Genomic DNA, 7,523 nt, shown 5'->3' with positions numbered 1-7,523 from the left:
TCCCAAACAGCCAAAACAAACAGCAACAGTCCAAAAGCATCACAGGAAATACATAATAAACTTCTTTGTTGACGTCTGAAGCGAGCCGCAGATTGTTCCCCTTTCCTCGTGACCTTTGACCTCTCGCCGCTGCACGTCAGGACACACACGTATGCAGTTTTTATATATAAGATTTTCATTTTTATTTAGCTGTCAGCTTTATTTATATGAGCACTGCTGCTGCTCCTCATTTAATCCAGATTTCGGGGTTGATGTGTCTTTTTTGACATTTTTTAAGAGGCTTGGAAAAGAGATGTGCGAACGCTAAAATGAAAACAGACGGAGAGAAAAAAAACGTCAGATAAAGCCGATGAAAAAAATAATCAAAACCTACCGTTTTCTTGTGTTACAGTGATGTTTCTAACCTGCAGTTTTTCTTATCAAACGACCTGCTTACTGCCTCCTCTTCATCCTCCTCCTCATCCTCCTCATCCTCATCCTCCCTCCAAATCCGACCAGTGTGAGAATTCAACACAAGCTTCACAAAACGCTGATAAGACTGAGAAGTTTTGGCTTTTTCTAACACTCCCTGATACCTACAATAGTAGAGAGAAGTGTGTGTGTGTGTGTGTGTGTGTGTGTGTGTGTGTGTGTGTGTGTGTGTGTGTGTGTGTGTGTGTGTGTGTGTGTGTGTGTGTGTGCTTGACGGTCATGGTTCAGAATTTTAAAGAAAAGCTGCAGAGACCAACTTTAAGTGGACTGAGCTGACAGTGCAGGATTATTTAAAGGCCGTGTTATTCCTGCTTACTGCACAGTTTCTGCTGCTGAGAAACAAAGAGATAAACAGCTTCACCACAGGGGGGGAACTTCTACTAAAGCTCACCTGCTAGGAATGCACGATTAGTTAGGTAATTAACTAGATTGGTTGATGGGAGAGAAAACTTACTGACTCAGATCTAAAGATGTGCTGGATTTCTCTGTTTTAATAGAAAACTTTTGGCTTTTGAACTGAAAGATGGAGGAAAAAACTTTATTTTATCCCTCCTGTTGTCCTCGTGTCAAGGAAGGAAGGGAGGAAGGAAGGGAGGATGGAAGGGAGGGAGGAAGGATGGAAGGAAGGAAAGGAGGGAGGGAGGAAGGAAGGAAGGAAGGGAGAAAGAAGGAAGGAAAGGAGGGAGGAAAGAAGGAAGGAAAGGAGGAGGAAGAAGGAAGGAAAGGAGGGAGGAAGGAAGGAAGGAAGGAGGAGGAAAGAAGGGAGGATGGAAGGGAGGGAGGAAGGAAGGAGGGAAGGGAGGGAGGAAGGAAGGATGGAAGGGAGGGAGGAAGGAAGGATGGAAGGGAGTAAGAAGAAAGGAAAGGAGGGAGGAAGGAGGGTAGGGAGGGAGGAAGGAAGGATGGAAGGGAGTAAGAAGGAAGGAAAGGAGGGAGGAAGGAGGGTAGGGAGGGAGGAAGGAAGGATGGAAGGGAGTAAGAAGGAAGGAAAGGAGGAAGGAAGGGAGGAAGAAAGAAGGAAAGGAGGGAGGAAGAAGGAAGGAAAGGAGGGAGGAAAAAGGAAGGAAAGGAGGAAGGAAGAAGGAAGGAGGAAGGAAGAAGGAAGGACAGAAGGACGGAAGAAAGGGGGATGGAGGAAGGAAAAAAAGAGAGGAGGGAGGGAGGAAGGACAGACGGAAGGAAAGAAGGAACAGTCAAAACAGACGGGGTCAATTTGACCCGAGAGGACGACACGAAGGTTAAGGGTCAAATCAATCTGTGAGAAAAATACTTATTAATAATAAATAATAATGAATTGAGGCAGGACTTCGCTCACAAGCCAAAGTATTGATTTGGAGTTTCAACAATTAGTCGCATAATTGATTAATTGCCAATTATTCTGATCATCAATTCATCATTTTGAGTCATTTTTAAAAGTAAAAATGTCCAATTTCTCTGATTCCAGCTTCTCAAAAGTGAATATCTGTCTTTTATGATGGTGAGAGAAGTGTTAACATTTGGTCGGCTCAAAACAAAACTTTTATTTTAGGTTTTGGGAAAGCGTGATCAATATTTTCACCATTTCCTGTCATGCTATGGACCAAACGACTAACTAATAAACTAATAAATAAAGTAAATAGTCAACAGATTGATCGATAACTTCGCCCTAATTGGTTCAAAGTGATTTATGCTAATTAAAATGTTGGTCCTAATGATGATGGTTCTACATGAAAAGTTAATTAGAGTTATTACGGTTTATCCATCCAGCCATCCATCCATCCATCCATCCATCCATCCATCCATCCATCCATCCATCCATCCATCCATCCATCCATCTATCTATCTATCTATCTATCTATCTATCTATCTATCTATCTATCTATCCATCCATCCATCCATCCATCCATCCATCCATCCATCCATCTATCTATCTATCTATCTATCTATCTATGCATGAATCTATCCATCCATCCATCCATCCATCCATCCATGGGCCAACCGGTCTGATTGAAACCCTGCCCAGCGTCTCATTGGACAGCTGTCAGCGGCTGACGCTGCGGCTGCAGACTGGGAGGCTCTCTGGGAGCTTTACTTGGCTTCAGATCTGCAACAGATGCCGCTCTCCACCTTCCGCCACATTCCTCCGATGCCAAAAAAGGAGGGGGGGGGGGTGGTTTAAAGGTCTGGAGGAATGTCACGTGACGTTTTTTACGGATGTGAAGCCTCAGAGAAAAACATTGATAAACGGTTGATATTGAGACTTTCGCTATGTTTGGGTGTAGACGTATAACTCTCTCTAACATCAGTACTTCAATGCTTTCTTAGATATTAACCCTCCTGTTGTCCTCGAGTCAACGGAAGGAAGGGAGGAAGAAGGAAGGAAAGGAAAAAGGAACGGAGGAAGAAGGAAGGAAGGAAGAATGGAAGGGAGAAAGAAGGAAGGAAAGGAGGAAGGAAGAAGGAAGGAAAGGAGGGTAAAGGAAGAAGGAAGGAAAGGAGGGTAAAGGAAGAAGGAAGGAAAGGAGGGTAAAGGAAGAAGGAAGGACAACAGGAAGGAAGGAAGGTAGGAAGGAAGGAAGGTAGGAGGGAGGGAGGGAGAAAGGAAAAGAGGAAAGGGAAAGGAAGGAAAGAAGGACAGGGGAAAGAAGGAAGGGAGGAAGGTAGGGGGGAGGAAAGAAAGAGAGAAGGAGGGAGGGAGGAAGGAAAGGAAGGAAGGAAGGAAGGAGGGAAGGAGGGAAGGAAAGAAGGAAGGGAGGAAAGAGAGAGGAAGGAAAAAAAGAGAGAAGGAGGGAGGAAGGACAGACGGAAGGAAGGAAGGGTGGAAAGAAGGAACAGTCAAAACAGACGGGTTAAGGTAAAGACAGACACAGTTAGTAGAATAACGGGTCTTATGGGAATACCTGAGTTTTGCTATTTTAGGGAAATCTCAACACGTCTACTATGATCCGTCTGTCAGCTCATCACAGAGACGAGTGTTTGAAGTGTCAACAGCTAACAGAGCGACTGTAGAAAGATGGATTAAGCTGCTTTCTCTGGCAAAATACATAAAGAGTCACAGCTGGAGTCACAGTATAGTGGAGTAGAGTCTGTGTTGAATGTTGTTTTGCACTATGAGGTTTCTGAAAGTCATCTATCTTCAAGTATTTGCTCATAAAACTGATAAAAACATAATTAATAACAGTGTTAAAATGTCCATATATTGTATAAATGCTGTTAAAATGTTCATTTAAATCTGAATTTCCTGTTTTTATAAGTTCAGCCAGATACGATAACTTCCTCCACTGGTTCCTAAAGCTAGAAACAAGACATATAAAACCCTGAATATGTGACGTGATGCGACTATTAAGATGAACCTGAACGCACCACATCACAAGTCATTTTTAAAGTGTAGTATTTCTGCTTTCAGTCACATTCATTCAGTCATTTTTTGGGTCCTCATGTTACTTTTACAGGCGGCAACTAAAGATTATTTAAATTTTTCCAATTTTCTTTATTAATCAATTTGTTTTCCTGTGAATAAAACATCAGAAAACACTGAAATATTAGACTTATTATAAAGTTAGCCAAATTAATAACCATCTAATGAGTCACCTTTGCCTTAAAGAAATGACTTAAGCTATTAATCTACTACAGAGCTGCAGCGATTAGTCGATTAATTGATTCATTGCAACTATTTTTATAATCAATTCATCGTTATGAGCCATTTTTTAAGGCAAAAAAACAAACAAATTATCTGATTAAGACTTATTAAATGTGAATATTTTCTGGTTTATTTAATCTTATAATAATAATTAACTAATATATCTTTGGGTTGTGGATACAAGAAGATATATTTCATTATTTTCTTGCACTTTATTGACCGATAACTGATTGATTAATTGATCAAATTAAGGAAGGAGGAAGGAAGGAAAGGAGGGAGGAAGGAAGGAGGGAAGGGAGGGAGGAAGGAAGGAAGGATGGAAGGGAGGAAGAAGGAAGGAAAGGAGGGAGGAAGACGGAAGGAAATGAGGGAGGAAGAAGGAAGGAAATGAGTCAGGAAGGAAGGAGGGAAGGAGGGAAGGGAGGGAGGAAGGAAGTATGGAAGGGAGTAAGAAGGAAGGAAAGGAGGAAGGAAGGGAGGAAGAAGGAAGGAAAGGAGGAAGGAAGGGAGGAAGAAGGAAGGAAAGGAGGGAGGAAGGAAAGAGAGAGGAAGGAAAGAAAGAGAGAAGGAGGGAGGGAGGAAGGACAGATGGAAGGAAAGAAGGAACAGTCAAAACAGACGGGGGTACAGTTAGTTAATTAGTTATAGCCCTAATCTTTTATAAATGTTATTATCAACCCATTGACATTGTTAGATCTGTACTTACAGTATGTATTTCTAAACTATTTCACACAGTAAATTAAAGAGCTCTGGTGCTGAATGGGTGTTCGATGTCAGCTGTGATATATGAGAGCGGAAAAACTTGTACTGACCCACAATATCCTGATTTATAACCTCGTGCTGGTAACTCATAAATTTCCAAACCCTCGTACAGTACGTGTCAACAAAGTCTACCATCCATTCATTATCCAGCAACATATAACTCAAGAAGTGGTGGCATTCCCCTTTAAATTCCCTTCACTCCATGTTCAAGCGGCTCCCTTATAAGGATCCAAAAAAAAGCAGCAATGGTTCAGTCACAGTTGTGCGTAACTGTTCTGGATCAGCTGCAAGTACATCGTGACACTTTTTAAGCGTGACTGTGGGTTGACTATGAGCTTGACTTGTCACACATAAAGGGAAATAAAGAGGAAGTGGACACCGCTGTTAGTAGTCCACTGTGCAAACTTTAACCCTCCTGTTGTCCTCGAGTCAAGGAAGGAAGGGAGGGAGGAAGGAAGGAAGGAAGGAAGAAGGAAAAGAGGGAGGGATGAAGGAGGGAGAGAGGGAAGGAAGAACGGAAGGAAGCAAAGGAGGAAGGAAGGGAGGAAGATGGAAGGAAAGGAGGGAGGAAAGAAGGAAGGGAGTAAGGAAGAAGGAAGGATGGAAAGGAAGGAAGGACGGACGGAAGAAAAAAGGAAGGAAGGAGGGAGGGGGAGGAAAGAAGGAAGGAGGGAGGGAGGGAGAAAGGAAAAGAGGAAGGAAGCAAAGAAGGACAGAGGAAAGAAGGAAGGGAGGAAGGAAAGGAAGGAGGAAATGAAAGAAGGAGGAAGGGAGGGAGAGAGGAAGGAAGGACAGAAGGAAGCAAAGGAGGGAGGAAGGAAGGAAAGAAAGGAGGAAGGAAGGGAGGAAGATGGAAGGAAAGGAGGGAGGAAAGAAGGAAGGACGGACGGAAGAAAAAAGGAAGGAAGGAGGGAGGGGGAGGAAAGAAGGAAGGAGGGAGGGAGGGAGAAAGGAAAAGAGGAAGGAAGCAAAGAAGGACAGAGGAAAGAAGGAAGGGAGGAAGGAAAGGAAGGAGGAAATGAAAAAAGGAGGAAGGGAGGGAGAGAGGAAGGAAGGACAGAAGGGAGGATGAAAGTGGGATGGAGGAAGGAAAGAAGGAAGGGAGGAAAGAGAGGAAGGAAAGAAAGAGAGAAGGAGGGAGCAAGGGAGGAACAGTAAAAACAGACGGGGTCAATTTGACCCGGGAGGACGACACGAGGGTTAAGCATCACCAAAAAGGCCTGAACCTCCTCTTCCTCTTTCTAGCCCTCCTCCTGCTCCTCTTCCTCCTCCTCCTCCTCCTCATCCTGATGCTGACCTCACACAAACATATGAATCAGCATGAGTCAAACATTGGGGTTTTAGATATTAGAAATGATGAGGTGGCACTTTTGTCTTTTGCTGTATCTTGACTTTTAGTGTTTTTTTTTTGCTCTCTCTATATATATATGACTTTTCACTTTAAATATCTTCCTTTAATCAGTTATGTATCCAGATCAAAGCATCTCTGGGGAACTAATGATCACATTTAAATGGCTGTAATGTTATTAAAAGCCTACAGTAGTATATCTGTGACCTACTTTAAAGTATTTATCTGCTCACAACATCTTCCTCTGGGGGGGGTTTTAAGCACATGCTGTCTTATTCACTGTGTTTTTAAATACATTTTTATATCTTATTAATCATTATTACAGCTGGGAGGGATATAATAGAGGCTATAATAGACATGTCAGTAGTCTATGTGTGTCTGTTTGAAAGATATAAGCTTCTTTGTTGCTGACAGGTCAGACAAGATGAGCAAAAAGCTGCAAACAAGCAACGTTTCGGCCCATCTGCTCCAGACAAAAGACCGGTTATATTCTGGCTCTTACCTTCCACAAATCAGCGTCCTTTTCTGGGGAGTATTCTCTCTTTCTCCCCCCTCCTCTCCTCTCCTGGATGGATCAGATCTGAGATTTGATTTAAAAAAAAAGATAAAAGGAAAAAAAAGGTGTGTGAGGTTTTTTTTTTTAATCCTTCTTCATCTTCACTTCATCCATCCAAGTGAAGTTAAATCACAGCAGAGAGAGAAAAAAATAAAAAGGTGTCGACAGTGGTGGAGGAGACAGTCATCGCCGTGAGGTCAGAGAGGAGGAATCCGGCAGAAAGAGCATGACAGCGGGTTATAGAGAGGAGGAGGAGGCGGTGGTGGTGCAGGAGGGGTGGGAGGAAAAAAAAAAAAAAAAGTGAGAGCCTGAACTGAAGTGTCCCAGCTCTTTGTAAGGGTAGCTCTACTTCCTACTACTAAACTTACATCAACCCCCACACAACAACATGGCCGACCCTGCCTGCGGGACTGGAGAGAGGCACACAGCTGGAGACAGACACAGCGAGCAGATCCCGGTGTAAAGCTCCTCGCGCCCAACGAAGGAGGCGAGAAGGTGCGCGAGACACAGGAGGAGAAGCGGCTCCGGAGAGGACTGAAGAAGGGGGGATAATAGAGAAAAAGAGAGGGATACTGTGAGAGGAGAAGAGAAGAGAGGAGAGGAGCGGGTTGCATGTGTTAAAAAAAAAGAAAAAAGGAGGGCTGGGAAGCGTCCTCATTTTTTTTTTTTTTAACCATCTTCAGGGACGTAGACAGATCTGCAGCGCCATCTACTGGCTGATCTGCGCATGCGCCCATCTGCAGCTGTCAGAGCACATCTGTAGCTCA

At 43.4% G+C, this 7,523-nt stretch overlaps 2 protein-coding genes across 2 annotated transcripts in view; both read right to left on the bottom strand.

Moving 5' to 3' along the window:
• The window catches only part of LOC134002470 (tyrosine-protein kinase Yes-like), a 25,322-nt gene extending 18,172 nt beyond the window's left edge, over positions 1 to 7,150 (bottom strand). Inside the window, exons 1-2 of the mRNA XM_062441812.1 lie at positions 7,125 to 7,150; positions 6,703 to 6,780 (exon numbers count right to left, since the gene is read on the bottom strand). The gene's annotated coding sequence lies outside the window, so the exon portion shown is untranslated. The remainder of the gene's footprint in view (positions 1 to 6,702; positions 6,781 to 7,124) is intronic.
• enosf1 (enolase superfamily member 1) overlaps positions 1 to 7,523 on the bottom strand; it is a 49,995-nt gene that overhangs the window by 29,952 nt on the left and 12,520 nt on the right. The window lies entirely within an intron of this gene.

This window comes from Scomber scombrus, chromosome 20, assembly GCF_963691925.1.
Source record: "Scomber scombrus chromosome 20, fScoSco1.1, whole genome shotgun sequence".
NCBI classification, from domain to species: domain Eukaryota; kingdom Metazoa; phylum Chordata; class Actinopteri; order Scombriformes; family Scombridae; genus Scomber; species Scomber scombrus.
Note: the sequence above shows the minus strand (reverse complement) of the source record. Positions and strands in the feature narration are given on the sequence as shown.